Source organism: Oncorhynchus mykiss, chromosome 7 (assembly GCF_013265735.2).
Source record: "Oncorhynchus mykiss isolate Arlee chromosome 7, USDA_OmykA_1.1, whole genome shotgun sequence".
Lineage (NCBI taxonomy): Eukaryota > Metazoa > Chordata > Actinopteri > Salmoniformes > Salmonidae > Oncorhynchus > Oncorhynchus mykiss.
Genome location: NC_048571.1, coordinates 61,154,561 through 61,165,274, shown reverse-complemented (window position 1 = coordinate 61,165,274; position 10,714 = coordinate 61,154,561). Strand labels below are relative to the sequence as shown.

The 10,714-nt window shown below is 42.3% G+C and overlaps 2 long non-coding RNA genes across 2 annotated transcripts; both read left to right on the top strand.

Moving 5' to 3' along the window:
* The first annotated feature begins 609 nt into the window (after positions 1 to 609).
* Positions 610 to 6,335, top strand: LOC110528156. The gene is made up of 3 exons (XR_002474204.2): positions 610 to 753; positions 927 to 1,123; positions 5,560 to 6,335. It is a non-coding gene; the product is annotated as an uncharacterized LOC110528156 (long non-coding RNA).
* A 78-nt stretch (positions 6,336 to 6,413) lies between these two features.
* On the top strand, positions 6,414 to 8,557 carry LOC118965385. Its single transcript, XR_005052712.1, has 3 exons — positions 6,414 to 7,424; positions 7,554 to 7,880; positions 8,124 to 8,557. It is a non-coding gene; the product is annotated as an uncharacterized LOC118965385 (long non-coding RNA).
* The last annotated feature ends 2,157 nt before the right edge of the window (positions 8,558 to 10,714 follow it).

Genomic DNA, 10,714 nt, shown 5'->3' with positions numbered 1-10,714 from the left:
GCCAACAACCGTAAGGCTCTCCAGAGGGTAGTGAGGTCTGCACAACGCATCACCGGGGGCAAACTACCTGCCCTCCAGGACACCTACACCACCCGATGTTACAGGAAGGCCATAAAGATCATCAAGGACAACAACCACCCGAGCCACTGCCTGTTCCCCCTGCTATCATCCAGAAGGCGAGGTCAGTACAGGTGCATCAAAGCTGGGACCGAGAGACTGAAAAACAGCTTCTATCTCAAGGCCATCAGACTGTTAAACAGCCACCACTAACATTGAGTGGCTGCTGCTAACATACTGACTCAACTCCAGCCACTTTAATAATGGAAATTGGTGTAAAAAATGTATCACTAGCCACTTTATACAATGCCACTTAATATAATGTTTACATACCCCACAATACTCATCTCATATGTATATACTGTACTTTATACCATCTACTGCATCTTGTCTATGCCGTTCTGTACCATCACTCATTCATATATCTTTATGTGCATATTCTTTATCCCTTTACACTTGTGTATATGGTAGTAGTTGTGGAATTGTTAGGTTAGATAGATTACCCGTTGGTTATTACTGCATTGTCGGAACTAGAAGCACAAGCATTTCGCTACACTCGCATTAACATCTGCTAACCATGTGTATGTGACAAATAAATTTGATTTGATTTTGATTTGATAACAAGATGGAGCAGGGGAGGAGGAAAGCAAGGCCATCATGCTCAGAGGCCTGTCCCTCCAGATCAAAGAGGAAGATGTAGGTCATCTATATTCCTAACCACACGTTGATTTAACTACTCATAATACATGCTTCAAAGAGCTGCCGTATGCTGTATTGATGTGTAAAATAAGAAACATACATTGTGGACTGTGACCTCTCTTGAATATGGTGAACTATGGCCCACTGAAAGTCCCTCTCCTGTGTTTCAGATCTGAGCTGCTCTTGAGCAGCTGCAGGGATCCCAGCCTGTGGATATCCGGCTGATGAAGAAGAGGACATGTGGAGTTGTTGTCTGGAGTCTCCGATTCATTCAGCTCCAAACGCACCACCACCCTACACACGCCACCATGTCTACGATATCAATCATATTTGCCATATCAAAGGAATCTTCATCACACCTAAACTAGTGGGTCTTTTGTTTTGTGGATTGTTTTTATTTATGGATGTTAGATGAGATTGTAAGACCAGGTGATGGTGTGAACTTGTCCCTGTTTGTTAAAACATTTTACATCACATTTTATCTTGAGTGGCAATAATTCAAGTGTGGTCCAAGCACTGTCATCTACCCTCTTCAAAATAAATATCCCACTGTTTCACTTGTAATGAGTTGTGAAGCAGACTGTGACAGAGTTTGAATGTTATGCCAAAGCACTCTGACTAACACAACTCCCATCTATATTTGAATGCTGTCTCTAGGTATAAGCAGAGGTTTCGCCTTCGTGGAGTTTATTCACTTGCAAGATGCTACCTGATGGATAGAGACCAATCAGGTTGCTTTAACAATCGTCAAGTCTAGATTTTGTCTTGGAGATCAGAGCCCAAAATAACAAAGAAATGACTTCAGAGACTGACCTTTGATATATTTGCTGTATAAGTGACCATTTGCTGAGAGCTGAGGGTCCTATATACGGTGCATTCGGAAAGTATTCAGACCGCTTCCTTCTTCCAGATTCTGTTACGTTACAGCCTTATTCTAAAATTGGTTAAATAGTTTTTTTCACCCCTCATCAATCTACACACACATACCCCATGATGACAAAACGAAAACAGGTTTTTAGAAATATATTAAAAATAATTATTATTCAAACCCTTTGCTATGGGACTTGAAATTGAGCTCAGGTGTATCCTGTTTCCACTGATCATCCTTGAGATGTTTCTACAACTTGACTGGAGTCCACCTGTGGTAAATTAAATGTATTGGACATGATTTGGAAAGGCACACACCTGTCTATCTATATAAGATGCCACAGTTGACAGTGCATGTCAGAACAAAAAACAAGCCATGATGTCGAAGGAATTGTCAGTAGAGCTCTGGGGAAGGTTACCAAAACATTCCTGCAGCATTGAAGGTCTCCAAGAACACAGTGGCCTCAATCATTCTTAAATGGAAGAAGTTTGTAACCACCAAGACTCTTCCTAGAGCTGGCCGCCCGGACAAACAGAGCAATCGGGGGAGAAGGGCCTTGGTCAAGGAGGTGACCAAGACCCGAATGGTCACTCTGACAGAGCTCCAGAGTTTCTCTGTGGAGATGGGAGATCCCTCCAGAAGGACAACTATCTCTGCAGCACTACACCAATCAGACCTTTATGGTAGTGGCCAGACGGAAGCCACTCCTCAGTAAAAGGCACATGACAGCCCACTTGGAGTTTGCTAAAAGGCACCTAAAGGACTCAGACCATGAGAAACAAGATTCTCTGGTCTGATGAAACCAAGATTGAACTCTTTGGCCTGAATGCCAAGCGTCACGTCTAGAGGAAACCTGGCACCATCCCTACTGTGAAGCATGGTTGTGGCAGCATCATGCTGTGGGCATGTTTTTCAGCGGCAGGGACTGAGAGACTAGTCAGGATCGAGGGAAAGATGAACGGAGCAAAGTACAGAGATCCTTGATGAAAACCTGCCCCAGAGCGCTCAGGACTTCAGACTGGAGCAAAGGTTCACCTTCCAACAGGATAATGACACAAAGCACACAGCCAAGACAACGCAGGAGTGGCTTTGGGACAAGTCTCGGAATGTCCTCGAGTGGCTCAGCCAGAGCCCGGACTTGAACCCGACCCCTGGAGAGACCTGAAAATAGCTGTGCAGTGACTCTCCCCATCCAACCTGACAGAGCTTGAGAGGATCTGCAGAGAAAAATTGGAGAAACTCTCCTAATACAGGTGTGCCAAGCTGGTAACACCATACTCAAGAAGACTCGAGGCTGTAATCACTGCCCAAGGTGCTTCAACAAAGTACTGAGTAACTAACGCTGCAGATAGCAATACTGGGTGATTTGAAAAGTCATAGCCAATCAATCAATAATATAATAATTATTTTCGCAAAAACGTTTATTTAATTTACAATCTGTAGATGCTATGAGAATAAAAAGGTTCAGTACTTTTGTGAAGCATCACAGCACGTTTGAAAAATATATGGCAAATTGAAATCCAAAATGGATGGTGTTAAGATATAGATGGGAGGGGTTGAATGGAGCTGAAGGGTGGGACTAATAACAAGATACCCAATGTAAAACATAAGGTGTCTGTAAAAAGGTATATAGATTCAGAGATTTTGTGAAATAGCACAGTTACAAATAGAAATCAAACTGGATGGACATCCGAAGTAGAGGAAGGACTAAAAACAAACCAAATATAACTATTATAAAAATAGATTGTGTCTGTAAAATGTGTTTAATATGTATAAACTGAAGGTAGAAGTGTAAGTGTTATTGTTTATTAGTTTACTCCAATTGGGGGAGGGGTGGTAGGTTTGCGGGGAATAATAAAGGTATATTCTAAAAAGAAGTATGGATATGTATCTATGTATGTGTATACAGTGGGGCAAAAAAGTATTTAGTCAGCCATAAATTGTGCAATTAGGTACACTTCAACTATGACAGACAAAATTAGAAAAAGAAATCCAGAAAATCACATTGTAGGATTTTTTAATGAATTTATTTGCAAATTATGGTGGAAAATAAGTATTTGGTCAATAACAAAAGTTTATCTCAATACTTTGTTATATTCCCTTTGTTGGCAATGACAGAGGTCAAACGTTTTCTGTAAGTCTTCAAAAGGTTTTCACACACTGTTGCTGGTATTTTGGCCCATTCCTCCATATAGATCTCCTCTAGAGCAGTGATGTTTTGGGGCTGTTGCTGGGCAAAACGGACTTTCAACTCCCTCCAAAGATTTTCTATGCGGTTGAGATCTGGAGACTGGCTAGGCCACTCCAGGACCTTGAAATGCTTCTTAAGAAGCCACTCCTTCGTTGCCCGGGCGGTGTGTCTGGGATCATTGTCATGCTGAAAGACCCAGCCACGTTTCATCTTCAATGCCCTTGCTGATGGTAGGCTTTGTTACTTTGGTCCCAGCTCTCTGCAGGTCATTCACTAGGTCCCCCCGTGTGGTTCTGGGATTTTTGCTCACCGTTCTTGTGATCATTTTGACCCCACGGGGTGAGATCTTGCGTGGAGCCCCAGATCGAGTGAGATTATCAATGGTCTTGTATGTCTTCCATTTTCTAATAATTGCTCCCACAGTTGATTTCTTCAAACCAAGCTGCTTACCTATTGCAGATTCAGTCTTCCCAGCCTGGTGCAGGTCTACAATTTTGTTTCTGGTGTCCTTTGTCAGCTCTTTGGTCTTGGCCATAGTGGAGTTTGGAATGTGACTGTTTGAGGTTGTGGACAGGTGTCTTTTATACTGATAACAACTTCAAACAGGTGCCATTAATACAGCTAACGAGTGGAGGACAGAGGAACCTCTTAAAGAAGAAGTTACAGGTCTGTGAGAGCCAGAAATCTTGCTTGTTTGTAGGAGACCAAATACTTATTTTCCACCATAATTTGCACCTATGATGAAAATTACAGGCCTCTCTCATCTTTTTAAGTGGCAGAACTTGCACAATTGGTGGCTGACTAAATACTTTTTTGCCCCACTGTATGTAAGAATGTGTCTGTATATGTATGTATGTATATGGATATATATATATGTAAGAATGATAGCACGTGATAGCTGATTCGAGTGTCCCGGATTTACATTGACTATGTTACGTCTAGTTATTGAGTCCAGTCTTTGTTCTTGCTCCTGGAGACTGAATATTAGGAGGTAAGAATCCATTTAGAGCCATGTCTACTACACAGTCCATCTTAACACTACAACTAGTGACTCAGACTGTCTGATCGATATGGTGGACTCAACATGGTGTGTGTATCTTATTAATGGCAGCTACACCAAGAGTAAAGGCCCTGAAGCAGGTGTCCCAGACCGCACAGGTCTAAAAGCACCACCTCAGCCAGCCTGCCATACAAATAGGGCTTAATGGCTCACAATATTCATGCTGCTTGTTATGAACATGCTGCTCAGTCTATATGATGTACATGAAATACTGTGTGTTGTCACAATAATTATGAGTGCAGCAAGTTGAACATTTGGTGGTGGTGTTTTCCCACCAACAAATGCACCAAATAGTTAGGCAGATTGACACAGCAGCACAGGCTGCCAGTTCCAGTGTTGATACCTCTTCACTTAAAACAGCAGCCACCTTGGCAACCCTCACTGGAGTTGCCTCTTTCACTTCACTGATAGCTCATCTGGTAAGATGGGAATCCATATTGGAATTCCCTATTATGTTTGAACGTCATTTACAATACATTGAATACCCAGAGATTCAATACACATTTTTTGTTGTTGTTTTAAACTAGTTGTTCCTAACACCTCCGCTTACCAATACAATGAGTCATCTGGGTACTACTTCAATCCACAGACAGCTCTGTACTATGACCCTAACACACTTCTGCTTTATCAGAAAATGGATAATGAATAATATATCAGATATTATGTATATCTTTCTCCCTGTAGTACTACTACAACTCCCAGACCCAACAGTACCTATTCTGGAACAGTGAGACACAGACCTACATCCCTGCAGCAGCAGAAACCACACAACAGCTGCAGATTCCATTTGAGAACAGGCCTCTTCAGAAGCCTCATCAAGCAAATAATCACAGGAGAAAAAGGACAAGCCCAAGAGCAAGTCTGCCCAGCAGGTAACAGACAGACAGACAGACAGACAGCGACACCCCCTACAGACAGAGGGAAGTCCCATACTGAAGCACTAGTGCCTATAGTGAGCTACAGTAATAATAAGTGTTCTCTACCATCTCAGATAGCTAAAGACATTGAGCATTGGGGCAATAGACTGAACAAGCAGGAGGAGAGCTTCAAGAGCAGCTTCCAGGGCCTGGGGTCAGGACAGGGATGAGGACAGGAGAGAGGCTGCAGCTGGCAATACAGGCTTCTCCACTTTATTTGAGAAAAAGTTACTTATGATTATAACCCTTATGTCAAAGTGCAGCAGTTCCTGGATCAGTGAAGGATGATGACCTGTTTGATACGATGATGAGTGTGTCAGTGATGTCAATTAGCTGTTGTGTGTTTTGCTCCTCAAGCCTGGTTGAGGGTTTGAGACCCACCTTGCGGTCTCAAACCCATGGTGGAGGGTTTGAGACCCCAGCCAAGGTAAGGATGAGGCTTAAGGTGTCAGCATGACTCCCTTAAAAGACCTTCACTTGAAAAATGAGAAAAAAGTTGCAATAGTACTGTTCATCTGTTTTGAAACACCGTAGCCAGTATACACTTCCTTAAAATAGTCCGAATTAATTTAAGATATTTCAAGAAATCTGTCATAATTTTTTACGTTTTTGCTGAGATCTTAGTCACGCAATCTTACATCTAACTAAGATGTTTTGTGCAGTATTTCTCAATTACAAAATGTGCATGAAAACGAGTCGTCTCTCCTTGAATGACAACAATAACTTTATTGAAGAACCCTACTGTTGACCAATCACTGACGAAGGGGCGTAGAATGCGGCTTGGAACTTCGACTTGCCTCCAGAACATTTTTTGTGTGCCCGAACAGCCGAAAAATTCCTAACCGAAGTCCAAAAACGTCACAAAATGTCATCATAATATATTTACAAACTCTTCTGAGCTGTTTCGGCTGGGAAGCATGCGGACGCCTTTAGATGACAATGAAGCGTTTTAGGATGCAAACAAATATATTTGCAGTTTGGATTAGGAGTGTTTTTAGCTCCTTGGAGGCCATCTTGTTTTGAGATTTCTTGTCACTGTATCTAGCCCTATTGGAATGCCCGGCCCTCGATTCTCCAGTGGCTTGTGTACTGTAGCATGGTTCTCACTTAGTAGTAACATGTTTGTGTGTGTATTGCAGAGTAGCCTGGTGGCATTTTACAGTGGGGACAGTGACCCAGAGGAGGCAACAGACCCAGATCAGGTGGTTGGAGGTGATGAGCGGTCAGACAGGCCAACTTCCTCCAGTCTGTCAGCCTATCTGCTCTGTCTCAGGCAGTTCCCTAGCGAAGACGCCCTGCTGCGGCACCAACAGCTTCAGACCTGCAGGATGGCAAGCAGCAGGATGACACTTTAATCTCTATGAGTCTGGGTGGAAATATTTTGGGTTATTTTTAGCGCTGCCATCTGCTCAGGATGTGCAATTGTCCTTTAGCATAAACAAGGTGAGAACATACATTCTGTTGCACTTTCATGCCAAGACTAGTCGTGCCTTTTAAATGTGTGAATTGCATAGTTCCCGGGGGGAATTAACCTTTTTATTCTGTTAATCGTTTTAGCAAAACTTGGACATTCACAGACGATCCAAACTATTGGAAGCCGAGCTGGAGGAGTTGGAGAGAAAATATATAGAGGTAGGCTCTACTCTTTGAAGATTTCTACCATTCACAGGGAGACTTTTAGAATGTTGAGATATTCAATGACACCTCTGAGTTGTATCATGTTGATATTATTCTGTGATTCTCTGTGTTGCTGAAATACAGAGACAGAGCAGCTGAAAGAAGTGATAAGAATGGTGTTCCTGAACCACCAGCGCCCAAGAAGAAGAAATTCTATCAGCCTCCTGTTCCCCCCTATCTCAAAAGCAGGGGGTCTCATATTCCCCTAACATATGTTATTGTCCAACTATAGCCTTGATCAATTCAAGTTAACAGAACTAACAAATGAATTACATTTGATTAATATAATTTGATTAATTCCCATCTCTCTCAACCACCTGACACATAGGAACTATGAGCAGCCCACCAAAGACGGTCTGACTAATGACAACATTGGGAACAAGATGCTGCAGGCAATGAGTTGGCAAGAAGGTAAGGGCCAGGGCCGCAACCAACCGTGCATCACTGTCAGACAAAACTAGAAACTATAGAGGCCTTTTCACCTGCAAAGATGGCTTGAAGTTTCATGTCCCTGGGCTGTTTCCTGGCAGACGGGGTTGGTGTGTGAAGGTGTGTTGAGTTTGTATATGTGTGGCCAATTAGCAGGTGTACTTGAGGGGGGCCTGATCCCAATCTGTCTATTTTAATAGGCATCTTCTTGCCCTCTCCCCACAGGCATCATTACGGACCAAGGGCACACGCCTGGGCATCAAGGGAAGCAACTACGAACTCCACGCATCGGACACCTACAAGGACACCGTGCTCAAGGCCATCTTTGCACGCTTCATAGAACTTGCGTGAACAGGGACTCCTTCCTCACCCCTACACCCTTGTTACCCCATTATCCACACCACTGTGAAAATTAGAAGAACAAGAGGAGCATGTGCATTTGTTATTTAAGTGTTTTGTTTGGTTTACTTTATTTGTTATTCCTTTCTGTGACCATGTACAACAGCTACAAATAATTAAGATATCAGGCATTCTATTAACCACAGGCCAAGCTAGTTCTTGTCCATTTCGTGTATTTTTTTTCCTTCCATATATACTGAACAAAAATATAAATGCAACACGTATCGTTGGTCCCATATTTCATGAGCTGAAATAAATGATCCCAGACATTTTTCACATGCATTTCTCTAAAATGTGGTGCACAAATTTGTTTACATCCCTGTTAGTGAGCATTTCTCTTTTGCCAAGATAACCCATCCACCTGACAAGTGTGGCATATCAGGAAGCTGATTAAACAGCATGATCATTACACAGGTGCACCATTGTGAGGCCCATTTTTTAAAGGTTTCTGTAACCAACAGATGCATATCTGTATTTCCAGTCATGTGAAATCCATAGATTAGGGATATGAACTGTAACTCAGTAAAATCTTTGGAATTGTTGCATACTGTGCTTATATTTTTGTTCAGTATAAAATGCTGTCATTAGCATTCTGTACAGTTTGTATAGTTAATACATTTGTACAGAATCCAGATGTGGCTGTTCTGAGCTTCTCTCTAGTTGTTTATCTGAAACAGATCAGAATTAAACCTGACGTGTACTCGCGTGCTAGAACTGCACTTTTTGTTTTCTGGTCTTTAAATGTTAGAGCACGTTTTTCATTACAAGGATAGGGATCAATGCCTTTCACAGAATCAAATCAGACGCATGAAGAGATGCTGCAAGTTGCAGTATGCCGATGAGCACTATAGTCAATCCTTTGCATTATGTCCCGAGAGCTTTAAATTGTTCCTTCAGTGTAGCGACTAAATAGGCACTATGATTTAATAAGGCGGTTTGAGTTCTTAGGAGGAGTACTGTGATGTGAGCTGCCCCTCCACAGAGCCTGTCTGACTCACTGGATATTACTGAGCTGTTCCTCCTGGGACAGTGTGCTGGATCCCTGACCACAACGTTACTTCTCACTACTGCTGATCTCTCACCTCACCTGGCTTTTGAGTGTACCCACCAGAACAGATGTGATTCCTCCATTGGGGTTTGACAAATTGTGCTTAATGGAAATGTTTTGACTAATTGAAAACTCTTGTTCTCTATTAGTGGTTGATATTACTGTAACCTGTTGTTTGTGGCGTTGGACTACTAGACATAGAGGTTCCCTTGAATGTATACAGGTGTGGAATGCACATGATTAAGTCTATGGAGCGCAACGGAACAGCAACATTGCTGCTTAAGCATACAATCAAACCCTATTTCCAGCAGGCTCCTGATGCCGGAGACAATGATGTTTTATACATATATGTGATATCACCTGGCTTCCTCTTGTTGGACTAGGAGTATTATATCCAAAATCAATTAATCAAAGTCAAAAGCATGTGTGTGTCTGTGTTTTCCACCAGGTTAATATTGGATTTAACAGTCACAGTGTAACACAGATCAGTGTAATAACTCATTAGATGATGCAGGAATAGCCAAGGTGGCAGGAATGTCTCAACTTGGGCCAAGTCATGAGCACTGAATACTGACAGCTAACATAGTTAAGACTAGATCTGGTGTGTGATTGGCGCCGGAGAAGAAGGCAGACGTTTTACGTGTCCCCAACCGATTGTGTTTTTTTGTTTGTTTATTTGCATCGTTTGTAACTTATTTTGTTACTTATTTTGCACATAATATTGCCGCTACCGTCTCTTTTGACTGAAAAAAACTTCTGGACATCAGGATTGAGATTTTTTTCCTTTCACAACTCTGACGAGCCGACACGAACGATATACTGCGTTCTCTGGAACAGGTCCAGATCCCCATGATTTGCGTGACAGGGAGATGGAGAAAAAGGGGACAGAGGGCGGGCTGCCTTCTGAGAATTCGTAGGCGATCGAATAAACTCCCAATTCCTTCCATTCTGCTAGCAAACGTAAAATCTTTGGAGAATAAAATTGATGACCTATGCGGAAGATTAAACTACCAATGGGACATTCAAAACTGTAATATTTTATGCTTCACAGAGTCATGGCTGAACGACGACACTATCAACATACAGCTGGCTTGTTATACGCTGTACCGGCAGCATAGAACAGCAGCGTTTGGTAAGACAAGGGGCAGCGGGCTATGTATTTTTGTAAATAACAGCTGGTGCACGATATCCAAGGAAGTCTCAATCTATTACTCGCCTGAGGTAGAGTATCTCATGATAAGCTGTAGACCACACTATCTACCTAGAGAGTTTTCATCTGTATTCTTTGTAGGTGTTTACATACCACCACAGTCAGAGGTTGGCACTATGATAGCATTGAATGAGATATATTCCGCCATAAGCAAACAAG